This window comes from Struthio camelus, chromosome 18 (genome assembly GCF_040807025.1).
Source record: "Struthio camelus isolate bStrCam1 chromosome 18, bStrCam1.hap1, whole genome shotgun sequence".
Classification (NCBI taxonomy): Eukaryota; Metazoa; Chordata; class Aves; order Struthioniformes; family Struthionidae; genus Struthio; species Struthio camelus.
Genome location: NC_090959.1, coordinates 12,366,218 through 12,379,862, shown reverse-complemented (window position 1 = coordinate 12,379,862; position 13,645 = coordinate 12,366,218). Strand labels below are relative to the sequence as shown.

Below are 13,645 nucleotides of genomic sequence, written 5' to 3'. Positions count from 1 at the left end.
TTTCCTTTCCAAGCACATTGTTGTTTTTACAGTGGAGTAAGCATACAGGGCTCAGTACAATAGCAGAACTGTGTCTGATAAATAGGAGGTTTCCCCTCCGGAAGAGCTTGCCATTTAGGAGCACATGCTGGAGCTGCACAGGACAGCACTGATGATACCATGCTGAAACAGCACTCTTGTTGAGTGGGGTGCTCCACAGAACAGATGGGTTTGTTTCACAGAGTATCTTGCAGGAAGAGAGTAACAAGCTTTGCATGCATTAGAATAGAGTCTGTTCTGGGAGAGCAGCACGCTGAGTTCAGGGGTTTTATGCTTTCTTCAATTCTTGCTTCATAAATCTAATCTCTCTCCAAATGTTTTTTTTTTTGAGGAACAGTTTCCCAGAACACGATTGCACATATTTGTTACATTCTTTTATTACTATTCCCAAGCAATTTGCTAATGTGCTTTCTCTGCCTATTTATACAGTAGCACTTAACATCTGAGTAGACAATGATATTAAACACAGCAGTGCCCTCATCATAGCATGCTACAGGTTTGGCAAATTTTGTCTGAATTACAAAAAATACCAAGGACTGATTGTGGTTTCACTCAGTAAAGGAGATGTCAGTTGCATTCTGCTGGTGTGGATCATGATTCGGCTTTTGATTTAATAACTTTCTATTCCTTTAAAGGCAGATCGATTCTAGCAACTCTGCAGAGTATCAGCTGAAATCATAACTGTAAGTGTTTGTTATGAAGGAAGTGCTAGGAGCCTTATTTCTGTCTGAGGATTCCCTGAAAGAAATACGTGGGCAGATGCAACAAAATGCAGGTGTGGTAGGTCTGGCACATTTGGACATGCATTGGCTGTGCCTGTGATGTATAGGTGATCTGCACATGTACAACTGACGCTTCACTATTTTTGTCTTGCAGACCCATGAGAGCAATTGCGTAGTGGAGAGCGCAGAGCTGCTCTCCTCTTGCACGTGCTTTATGCTGCTGGACATCTAGAAATCCTGGGCAAGTGGAGAAAAGAGCAATAAGTCAGTTGATGAGGCATAAAAGTGCAGAGAAAAAGAGACAGTAGCTCCATCCTGCTCTCTGTAACTGACTAAGACAAAGGGGAGGAGATACAGCCCAAAATGTGCTTCCCCACAGACACACGTTTGCCTCATCCTGGATGTGAAGATCCCTCCGTAGTATGTACATCAACCATATATTCCTTGCATGTCATTATAGGCAGCTCTTTTCACCTGCAATAGTAAGACTTGTAGCCGTCTCCTATTTGCAGGTTCCACCCAGTGGTTATCATCTGCCTGAAATCTTTAGGTATTCCCAGGACACCTAAGATGTAATGATGAACCTGGAAGTACAGGTAATCCTGATGGTGCAATTGAAATGCAACTTGGCAGATAAAAAGCTCAGGAGAAGGCTGGTGAGCCCCAGAACTCACTTGAAATTTGTGGGGCCAGTGGGAGAACAAGACCTTTTCAGCCTTTTCAGTGCCTTTAGTCTAATGAAGGGCCACCTTGAACTTGTATTTACTAGTTGTTAACATGATAGAAACTGTGACAGGACTTGACATTATATCCGTCACCGTGGGTGCAATAGCAATTGAATGTGAAGCAATCCGTTTTTTGGTTACTGGATTTCTTTGTTACGCTCATATGGCACGTGTATCTTTCATGTAAATAAAGAGTACCGCTATTGGATTTAGTGAAGAACAGGACTGACCATGGTAACTTTCACTTTTTAAAATTAATTCAAATTGTTTTATTTTTCTTTGATAATTAGAATATCAACCTTCATACTATGTCCACTTTTCAGGCAGGTACATTATTACATAAATGTACTTTTTCTCTGTCATTCATTTTTCTGTAAGTACATGTATATCGCAATGTTTGATTTAAACTAAATATAAGATAAATTGAAAAAATAGTTGCTACAAAATTGCTACCTGCTGAAATATTTACAGATCCCCAAATTCTGTTTGATAGTTCTGAACAAGTGCACAGTGTACCAAGATGCGAACCTCAAATTGAGATAGTATAGGAATCCATTATTTTAAAACTGACTTTGTAGATTTATTGTGCATTTGTTCCGCTGCACTTATCTTCTGTCTGCACCGCTGCTTGCTCTCAGCTCATTGCTATGTAGATTTACTGTAATTTTCCTTTTGTAATTTTCCAGCAGCCAGAGAATGTTGCTCTGGTTTTGTGTTATTCCTGTTATTCTTACATCATTATTGTTTATCATCAGTAGGAGTAAAGGCAGGAATTAAGAGACTACTGAATACAGTGTGACCAGAAAATGCATTTGGAATTAAATGATGCAAGGCTTTTTGCATAAGGACTATTCTCATATAATTTGTCTCAGAACGTTTGTCATACTTTTATCAGAAAACGTATAATGAAGTAACATAGGGATATCTAAGCAAGATATCTGTGTTAAAACCCTTACATAACACTTTTTCTCACATAATTCAACTTTCTAAAGTCAAAATCTTTGTTGCCATTTTTACAGTGCTCTAGGAGCAGTGACAGAACATACAACAGTATTGTATGACCTGCATTGCTAAAACTAGAAATCCATGTTCCTTTTCAATTCAATCTGTTGTCTGCCAACAATGCAGCTAAGTAATGCAGTTCATGCTCTTGTGACCCTGCAATGAGCTTGTTCAGAAGTTAAGTTCATTTATAACAGTGAACATAATTAGTAATCCGGTAATAGCTTAGTTTTAATCTCTCAGTCAGACTACAATGATATTTTGAGGATGAAGAAATCCGAGAATATTTTTAGGTTTTATACACTGGACAAGAGCAAACGCATTACAGATTTTACAAATCTTTTGATCTAGGAATAATTCGGGGATTGTGAGTGTGATAGCTGCAAAATATAATGCCCTCTAATGGGCAATTGAGAATTAGTTCCTGTCTGTGAGTGAGAGGCAACTGCTTATGCATGATGGAAACTATATCTTTTAGTATTATTACAAATGTAGAAATGCTCTGTATCATAAATGTAATGAGAGAAGTTGGGAACTGATCATGAGTCTCATTCAGAAAAGAAGCTAAGGTAATTTTTTTTAATACTATAATGAACTAAGGGCATGGCATGTGAAGTAGTTTTAAGTGACCCAGTTCTTTAATACATTGGCTTTTTCACATTATGTTCCAAAGCTACGGAGATTATGAAGATGAGATAATATGGGTAGTTGCTAGGAAGAACAGAAATTTAAATATCACTAAAGCTTTTATTAGATCTCTGAAATTAAAATTTATATCTATACAGTGTATAACACAGTGCCTCTGCATTATTCGAGGAATCTGTGTACAGTTTATAAATGTATTTGGCATGAAATTTCTGTCATGAATATCTCAGTGCATATGGTTAGCTTTCAGGGATGGATCATCTTCCTTCTAAAGCAGAAACAGTGGAAAATCATTAAAAGTTGATATTCTGTATTCAAATGGGGGAACACTGCACTGCTAGGATAGCTTAAGCCAAATGAAGCCAGTCCAGGTATGCTTTTCTGTAAGAAAGGGATTTGGAATGAGATAAATTTCCAAGCAGGAAAACAAAGAACTCAGATGTTAAAATAGCACCTTGCAAATCTTTCATACCAAGAAAAGAGGATATGTTGGAGAAAAACGAGGGAGTAGGGGGAAGACGTTGGCACGCTTTTGTAGCAAAAAGGGAAATTTATCTGTAGAACTCGCTGAGCAGGAATAAACTTGGATGAACAGGACAGAGTGAGAAAGCAAAAGAAGAAAGAAAGGAGAAGGAAAAAGAGAGAGAAAACAAAAGAGAGGAAGGAAAGAAAGAGAGAGAAAGAGCCATGTGCTGGAAGGGAGGATCTTCATTTCTTAAATGACTCTGACCCACGCCCAAAGAAGGCTTAGGTCAGTGATGAGGAAAGTAAAGTAACTGTGTATAAAGCGTGTGTGTCTGGTTTGTGGTTTATCACATGTCCCTAAGTGATAGTAAATTGTGAGTGTGACTAGGGAATGGTTTCCTTCAGTCACTAACAAATCCTTGAGGAATGGGGCTGTGGGTCCGGTCTCGTTTCTGAGTCCTTGAAATACGTAGGACCCTACATAGCAAACTACTCATTATTCATGCTAGAGGAGCTGTGGCCTATGACTTCAACCTAGATCCCTTTAAAAGCTATTCTGAGGATGTAAGGGATGACTTTTGTGGCAGCCTCTGCACAAAGATGAGTTTCGCCTTCTAAACAGAGCTTCCTCATTGCCCAGTGATCCCCTGATCTTGTTGGGGAAAACAAGCTTAAAATAAGATGAAAATACAGATGTAAGCATTAAGATTCCATGTATCTATATGACCTGTTAATGATTTCATGTGCCCTCCTTGTCGTGCACGTGGACGAGCACAAACTGTTGCAGTTGAGCAGTGAGGTCTTTTTCTCATGGAGGAAGTGTAGTCCTTTCAAGATATTTGTGCTTTATTTGATGCAACAGGTCAGCAGCTTTAATTCTGTTCTCCACAAGAGTCCTGTCCAGTAGTCTTCTGATGAAATGCTTTTTCATTTGGGTGGTGTGATGTATAGTCATTTGGATGTGTATGAGTGGAAGTCACAGTCAGGGGTTCCTGCTGGGTATGGGATTGATAGCCTCAGCCATGGAAGCAGGTTATTTGTTGCCAGAACAGATAAAGTGCAGGGAGTGGCAGTACAAGCAGCTCCCTGCCACCCACTAATGTGTTTCACCGTAACATGGAGGGTAACTCAGTCTCCATGCCCAAATAGCTCTTGGCCTTTTTGCCCCTTCTTTGTGTAATGATGCTGCCACTAAAGGCACACAAAACTTATTTTATAGAAGTCACCTGCCGGTCTCACCTTTCAGTAACTATTAACCTAGGTTACATTTGAAGCAACAGTAGTTGCTACATCCAGTGCTAGTTCCCTGAAACCTCTTATCACATACCATTCACCATTTGGGAAAGAGTTTTACATTTACTTCCAGTCACCTTTTGCGGTTTTCAGCAAAGTTTCAGCTCCTGACGTCTGTGAAGAAGGTATCATCTTCTACTCTCAGCTGGATGTTTACTTTGCGGTGAAGTGCAAACAATTCATCCAGGTAGCTGTGATGTGGCATTTGGATAAGATTTCAGCAGGCTATTTGATTTATCGTTCAACTCATCCCACTCCTCTGAAGAGAAGTGTCTGTAGTGACCCACAGCTCGGGAAAAGAGCTGTCAAGCTTTTAAAGTGGATGAAGTCAGGCAGCCCAGCAAAAGTGCGGTGTCTTGTGTTGATGAGCATAACACAGAAAGGGATACAAAGTGATACTGTTTAGTGAAGATTTTGAATGTCTGCTGCTATTACAATGGTATAAATAGTACATTGTGGAATCAAAAAGCACAAGGCCAAATATGGAGGTGGAATGGCTAAATGGCTATACTACCTATTTCAGGCCTCCTGAAGCTCTGTTTTACACCTCTCCTGATTCCAGTGGTTCTTTGGGTGCTCAAATCTGCACAGAGTCCTCAAGCTTCCTTGTTGGATTTGACTTACCGGTAAACTCTACTGATTATAACTTAGCTTCATGAGAATTTAGGAAAAAATAGGCAAGAGACGTGTTTAGTGTTTGTTTTTCTAAGTGGTCAGCAATTTCAAGTTGTTTTCACAAATACAAAAATCCTCTTCCCCATCAGGCTTAAGAACTATGTAAATGGTTGATTGATAACATTCTTTTGTTGCAGCTTGTGTCTCAGATTCTCAAGTGCAGATTTACTGCCCTTTGCTCCTTACCAGTATTGCTATAAAGCAAATTATCAGCTTATTTAGACGAAACAAGTAACGGTAGAGGGCAGATTCTCTCTTTTCTACCTCTAACTACATAATAGCGAGGTGAGATTCTGGCCAAACAATTCACTGCAATGCAATATTCAATCTGCAATGTACTCAGAAAAGGCTGATGTGAATCACTAAACACAGTTGTGAGCCCCTGTTTGTATGAGGTTACTGGAAACTGTTCCCACATTTCAGTAGGTAATACTGCTGCCCTGGGACACACCCTTTTAAAGTGAGTGATACAACCAGTCTGTACTCTGATGCATGCCAGTGAGTGTGCCTTGTAGCTTGTGAATATACACCTTTAGTTTGCTGAAGAGGTTCTGATGTGGCTAGCTGTAGGGAAAGAACCTTCCCTGAGCTTCCTCAAAGGAATGGTTAAAGGGGGCAAGAAGGTCTCTAGCTCCTGCCTGCTGTGCAGAGCCAGCATTAAGGAGTAGTGTACTCATCAGGGCCTCTGGTGGAAAGGTGGGCCTCTGTGTTTGTACCTGTATCCCTTCTGTTCTTGCTTCAGCCGAATTGCATCAATGAATTTCCTGAAACCACAAGAGGAACAGGTGCAGGAAGAGAGCGTGCCTTCATTTGGCCCCTTCTTGTGCTCTTTTTTTCATCCAGAATTTGAGATACACCCAAACTTGAAGCTACTTTTAAAGCTCAAGCCCAAAATAAGAAGTAATATAAACCATAGGTGCATTAATACATGCATTTAGTAGATGTGAGTAGCTTATGAGATGAGCCCATGGCTAGAGAGCACTATAGATGATTATAAACTACAGTTACAAACCGTCTTTTGGCCTGCTGGGCTTTCTAGCAGTCCCTAACATTGTGGAATAAATTTTTTTGTAACGTAGCACTTCCGAGAGGTTTATGTCGTGTTTACAAATGTGACTTGGTATAATGGGACCACTATTAATAGAGTCATTCTGTATAGGGCTGTCAGCTGTAAGATCTTATAAAATAAAGAGCCTCTTCTTTGGCCCTGGACATGTGATCACCCTGGTGGTAGTTGTATTACTAGAGCCATGTTACTGTATCTGGTTCCGATCATGTCTTACGGTGCTGCCAGTTATATGATCTCAACAGGAGAAAAGAAAATAGCCAGTTCTTTGGCTCTGAGTGTGTGATCACCGTGCTACTTGTCATCCTCTTCTTGTAACACTAGTTAGCTGACACAAAAACCCATCCATCATGAGTCAACAAGTGTGAATGCAGATATTCTGCCTGTTTGAGTGAAATCTTATAACGTGGTTGGCAGCTGTTGCTTGAGAACAGGCGCTGTAGGAACTTGTTTGGGGTCAGAGCCCAACATATAAAGGCTTGCTTAGGTGAATTATCTGCCATGGTGAGAAGGCAGAAAGGAAGAAAGTTGCTTGTTGTCTGATGGATTTCTCCCCTGCCAAGCACATGCTTTACGCAGTTTAGTCAATGGATGGCACTGCTGACTTTTCACAGTTGAGCTAGTTGTAGGAGCTGCCGTGTGCAATGCCTTTATGACTCATTATTCAGTTTAAACCGTGTTTGAAAACTTGCTTTTGCAAAGTGTTTACTTCAGTAGTAGTTAGGCAGCGAGCTCCCCTGGAACAGAGGGGCAGGTGCTGTGGGCCGTCGAGGAACGCTATTGGCAAATCATAGCTGAGCCCCCAACCACTCTTCACACACCACTCCCTAGTTCTCATTAGGAAAAAGGCTGGCTGTGCTACATTTTGTGTGCGGTATAGAAAACGGAGTGAGGTTGTTTTTATCGAGAAGGCCTATGGCACATTTTACTGATAAGAGTGCAACCTGCTTGGGCTCTGAGATAACCAGAGGTCGTGTAACTGTTCTGTGCTGGACTAAACCTGAGCTAATGAGGTCTGCTGAGAAAAAGCTGTATTATTTCAGGCCTGGTGCCATGCTAATGTGGTTACCTGGCTTCTAATAAAACTTGGAACAGCTGCCAAATATGATCATATCTGCTGGGAATATTTGGCAGCTACCAACTAACTAGCTGAAAGTTTTTTACTGCTACAAGAGATTCTTTCCCTGTCCTTCAGATCTACATCCAGTTGCCAAAATCCACTTTCAAGAACCACTGTAAAAAATCTGCTACGGTAGCAAGTTTGGAGGAAGGAGGGCTCAGAAGGTATCCTCAGTACTAGGACAGAGGGAGGAAAGCCATTCTGCTGCACTATTTCCCACTTTCTTCATTATCTGTTGTTCTATGAGATAATACATGAGAATTCACTTATTTATGGATTTAGTAGGTTTATGTGTTTATTATTGACTGCACCTCTCCTGAGCTCGCTAAACTCTTGTCAATTAGGCTGTCCTAAACCCGGGCTTAGTCTGCTAAATGGGAGAGAAGAACATGGAGATCTAGCAGTTTGACTTGGTAGGGAATTAAAAAGGAGAGCAGACAAAAATCTAAAACAATAAAGGTCTTGGATTTTGTACAAAGATTATTAAGTGTTCAAAGAGAAGCTGAAACCAACAAAAAACAATAAAAGAGGGAAGTTAGAAGAAAAGCTGTCTATGAACAGATTGTCTTATTATAGCAGCCTGGATGTGTTTTAAAACACAGCCTGATTCCAAAAGCTCGTAAAGAAACTTGGCCTGATAACCCTTTCCTATCTAAATGCAGATAAGTGAAGTTAATGGTGTTGCAATAATATGAAACTGACATAAATCTGTGCCTTAATTACCAGTCTGCCATAACAGCAGATTCAGTCCTATGGAAACCCTGAGTCCATATGGACTGGTCGCTTGCCTTATGGAAATACTTTCAAGATAATTAAGACAAATAATACTTTACTTCTAATTGGAGCTCAGGAGTTAAGGTATTGAACCCTTTGAAATCTGAGGGTTTTTGCTAGTGATAAGCAATGAGCAGCATTCTACACTGCTACCTGCTTTGTTCGTAGTTGTTTTGCACTCACGTATGTGAAGTATCATATTTTCTTGAATACGACATACACCACAGATAGATAACCAAACTTTACAAATATTGGCCTGGTACCGGAGTAATCAGAGGCAGATCAGCTCCTTTGCAGAAGACCAGAATCTGGAATAAATGTACCCTTTCAGTATCTCCAAGGACAGCTGGATGTGTTGCAAACTTTGTTAAAAATTAACCTGCAGGTTTTATGGATGAAAATACTAGTATGTGTATGCCTCAGCAAGGACTAGGGGAAGCTAAGAGGGCAGAGATTCATTCCTCTTTCTCCCTACACACAGCCTTCTAAAACTCCTGCAGGATCCTTGAGATTCCCACACTCATTGCCTCCCTCCTGAACCTGAATCCTCTTGAACCTTCAAGATACCATTTAGGGAGCTCCTGGTCTTAGGGAAGCTGCTCTGCTGCCAAAGCAAATTGAGTTTTGCTGGCCTGAAAGTAAGATCTTTTGTTCTCATCTTTGGAGTTACAAAATCCAATTTTGCCTATGTTATTGGGAAGCCTTCAGCTGTCTCTGACAGTACTGCAGGCAAAAGAATTGTACTGAGGAAAAAATGGGCAAAATTTGGCCCTTGAAAAATGTACGTAGTGCCAACTTTCAGTAAGTCTCCTCCCAACAGTCTCCTTCCCACAGAGAACACTACAGCAAATAGCGTGCCTCGTATCCTGGCTTTCTGCTGGGCTATAGGAGCTACTTTTTAACAACTCTATGCTTTTTTTTTTTTTTTTTTAACAGTGGAAGGTACAGAAGGTGATGCTACTTCCATAGTTGGCTTTTCAGGATAAGTTGTCTCAAAGGAACCATCCCGCTTCTTGAGAGGCTGAAAACTTCAAAGATGATGGCACAGACATGGACCTGTCATGTCATAAGTTCAACACTCAGAATCTTTAGCCGTGGCTGAAAATCAGGGCCCCGAACTCTTTTTGTTTTGAAAAAGAAAGCTGTGCAAAGGGATTGAGGATCCCAGCTTTTGCTGCTATATTACTTGCTGCTTTTTTTTTTGTTTTTTGCGATACTAGACCCCTCACCACTGTTCTGAATCAATTGCATTTGCTTGAACTGGCAAAGCCTTTTTTGAACAAAGCTGTCAAACTTCTGCTTCTAATTATGGAATTGTAAATTTGGTGTCTATCTGGGGCATATATGCTCCACAAAGGGGTATTCTCCAGGGTTTTGGCATGTTAGCATGGGATCTGCGATTGTTTTCAAACACGAGGCTATTATTTCTACTGCTTTCTTGCAGTACTGTAGCACTGCATCACAGATTTTGCCAATGACAAGAGAGTCACCTACCAAAACATATGCTGGTTGCTACTTGGATTTCCAGAAAAAGTGATGCTATTTTAAAAGATCTAACAATATATGTTGTCTGCTATAAACTTCACCAGATTAAGCATTTCTATTCTGTACTAACTCATGAAGCAAATAAACAACATAAGTGTTTATCAGCAGTCATGTGAATTCAGCTTTTAGATGCAGCCTTTGGGGTTTGAAAAAGTTACTGGATAATGCGTGAACCCACAAACATTACGCATGTGGTTGTAAGCACAGTTTCCATGGGAATAGCATTAAAAGCTATTTAAAGAATGAAAGGAAAATAAACACGTCTTTTGTGGATTTTTATGCCAAAATAATTGATGTTAAAAGCTAGTGTGAAGCAGTTCACCTGCTGACATGATGATGCAGAGTGTGTTTAATTCTGCTTTTCTTAGAGATGAAATACTTATAAGTACTTACGGTAGGCAAACACTTTGCAGAGGGAAGTTATACGAACATTTGTAACTCTGTTCTAGCTTCACTTTATGTACAGATGAACTGTACTAGCGAACATGCCAGTCTTTCCCAAGCCAGTGATTAATGTTAGCATTTAACTCTGAATGAACAGAAAGATCTCAGGCTTAGTTCAGAGGGAACTGAAGCACTTTCATTCTGAAATATTGCTCCTTCTCCTCAAATTTCTAAATGCAGTGGTGGGTATTGTCCTTTTACTGAGAAACACTAGAATTCATTAAAAGGACAGAATTTATTACGTTTAGTTCAATTTATTCATCTTTCACCATGTTAAATTTAAAATAGCTTTAAATGTACCTGATTGCCTTAACAGTATTCATTTTTTTTCAATTATTAATCAAAAGCTTGGACAAGCCCTTTCTGCAAAAGCAGCTTAACAGAAATACTACCATCAACTCACTCCTATTCCCAGTGAAGTCAAAACCATGTGTCCCATTTTTGTCACCTGAAGCTAAAGGGAGTGACATTTTGGGATATCCTAATGGAGAAAAGAAAGATCACATTGGTCTACTCTTTAATATTCCCCAGCAAATCTGAAACTCTTTTAGAAAATTTATCAGAGTGTATAGTTCATTGTTTGTGACTTTCTTCTCCTGAGGGTTTTTGTGACGTCTAGGATGGTGTATTGTTATATTTCTTGGGTATGTAGTGTAGTGTGTGGATGGACTCCTTTTTTTTTTGTTTTATAGAAAATGGAAGGACATTAGAAATCAACCTTACAAGTAACATAGGGAAATAGTTTAGCTATGACATAGCTTGGCTAAGGCAGATTCTGTTTGTTTGACGTGTTTGTGATGCTATGCCATCTTTAGAGTGTCTTAGGTGGGACTTTCTAGAGCAACCGAGTAAGTATGCTCAGGGGAAAGGCATTTCCAGAGGATACAATGGTACAGGCAGAAGAAGAAGGGATCAACCAGGAGCAAGGAGCTAGGAGACACTAAGACGAGCAAAGATGAGTTTTTCTGGATCTGCGTATGCCCTCAAGAGTGTGGAGGGAATAATGATATTGAGGCCTTCCTATTCGGAAACAGCTGGGTTAGGATGTGGAGCCTCATGAGCAAGAGTGGCAAAAGAGGTTCTCTATTTCTTTTATTCCTTATGTAAGTCTTGCAAAATGCCTGCAGTTCTTTAATAAGCAGGTTCCAGGCAAACGCTGTAGGCCTAGAATTCTGCATCTAGCAGATAGCAGAGCAGGAGTCAGAGCCCACTGCATTTGGCCTGAATTTTTGATAATAACAAAAGAATCATATTTATTTTCATTTCAGATCAAACTGATAACTGTATTTTCCTTTTCTGCTGGCAGCTGAGCTAAAATGCACAAGCCTGCTCTGTGCTTCTCAGTGATTACCTCACAGATGACTGATATTTCCTAGATGCAATTTTTAGATGTTGATAGTTACATAAGCTGTCAGAGGTGGCTTGATCTCCAGAGTGGCAACGTTATCAGCTGCCCTTTCTTTGGTTACTAGAATAGGTTCTTTGATTACTAGAACAGGTTCTTTGATTACTAGAACAGCTTCTGAGGGCAAAGAGAAAGGGGCACTACACAGCACAGGCTCTCTCCGAGTCATCTGGGCAACCTGAGAACAGAAAGGGTCTCTGTATCAGGCAGCTTCTCTGAAAAACACTTCTATATTGTCTGTGGCTGAGTTCTCTTTGTCTTTGGACTCCATAGGATGGACGTGAGTTTCTGATCTTTTCTCAGAGATGAAGGTATTCTAAGGCAGGCTTCTGGCCTGTTGTCCCCTCCATCCTTTTAAAGGTGAATCTCTTAAACAGATTCTTTCTTCTTTTTTTGTATCAGAATAAAGTCAGGAATTTAGGAGGGAAAGAAAAGATAAACCCTTTGGTCTTTGCAGTTGAGGAGAGAGTGTATCCTTAGAGTAACAAATCAGGCGTTCAGCATTCACAAATATCCTACGTTAATAAACCAGCCAGTAATCTGACAATGGGCAAAAATGGTGAAAACAGTCTGTGCAGTCCTTCTGAGTAACTTTGCATTTATAATAGGTAACTATGAAGTGCAAAGAAGGGCAAGAAGAGGGTGGGAGCAGGGGGCAGAGTCGATTCAAGAAACAGGCTGCCAGGGAATAGCTGTTGACAGAAAATATAAATGGTGAATTTGACGAGATCTGAAAAATGCCTTGTTAGTGTTATTTTAAATTAAGCCACTGAGACTGCAGTGCTGGAATATCATGACCAGGGAGATGATAAAACGAGGAACAGAAACTAGGAACATTAATTACAACCAGATAGGTCGGCTGTCTTTTACTATTAGGGGCAGTGCCATCCAGCTGTCGTAGCTAAATAGACTTTCTCACATGTCTTTGGCAGGCATTAATTTTTAGGAGCTGATAGAGCCTAGATCAATAGCTGATCTAATACATTTTCTGAGCCGCCTACAAGTAACTACACATGTGAGACTGGAAAAAAATAGTCTTAAGTTTATGGTACTCTATTCTCTTACAGCTGTTTCCCATGGGATAGGATCCTCTCGCCAGGATTTAGGGGATGCATTTCTCTGGCTAGCTCTTCGAAGGTGCAGCTTCGGTTGCACCTATCTGCTGTGTGCCCAGCCACAGGTGTAGTGTCTGACGCCCGCTCATTTGCACTGTGCTGTGTGGAGCACCATCAGGCTGAAAGTGGTCCAGTGAAAAATCACTGATTTCAGAAACTTTTCCTTTTATTATGGAAAGATATAAAAATGTGATGCTTAAAGCACAAGCTAACATTTCCTCAGTACAAGCTGCCAGACAGGGCAATTAGGGCCTGACCTTGTGGCAAACTGAGCATGTCCTGCAAGAGATGCTTAAAAAACCTTGAGACTTTTCATATCTTTATTTAGAGGAATGAGGAGATGATCAGTTCACAGGAGGTACTTCAGCAGACAATACCAATCAAATTGAAATTCTGTGCTGTATATTCATGCTCTGCAATAGATTTTTTTAAACTTTTTTAAAAATGCTAGCTAGAAAAATGGTTTCCATCTAGATTTAACAATAGGTACTCTTTGCATAAGCTGCTGGAGCTTAAAGAAAGCTTAAAAAGCACTTTATGAAATCTTCTAAATGGAATTGACTAAAGAAAAAAATTGGAATAATTTCCTCAAGAACCTGCATGATGTTTA

General features: G+C 40.1%; 1 long non-coding RNA gene across 1 annotated transcript; it reads left to right on the top strand.

Moving 5' to 3' along the window:
* The first annotated feature begins 678 nt into the window (after positions 1-678).
* Positions 679-10,208, top strand: LOC138061498 (uncharacterized). The gene is made up of 3 exons (XR_011135298.1): positions 679-1,181; positions 1,274-1,357; positions 9,463-10,208. It is a non-coding gene; the product is annotated as an uncharacterized lncRNA (long non-coding RNA).
* Positions 10,209-13,645: the final 3,437 nt, after the last annotated feature.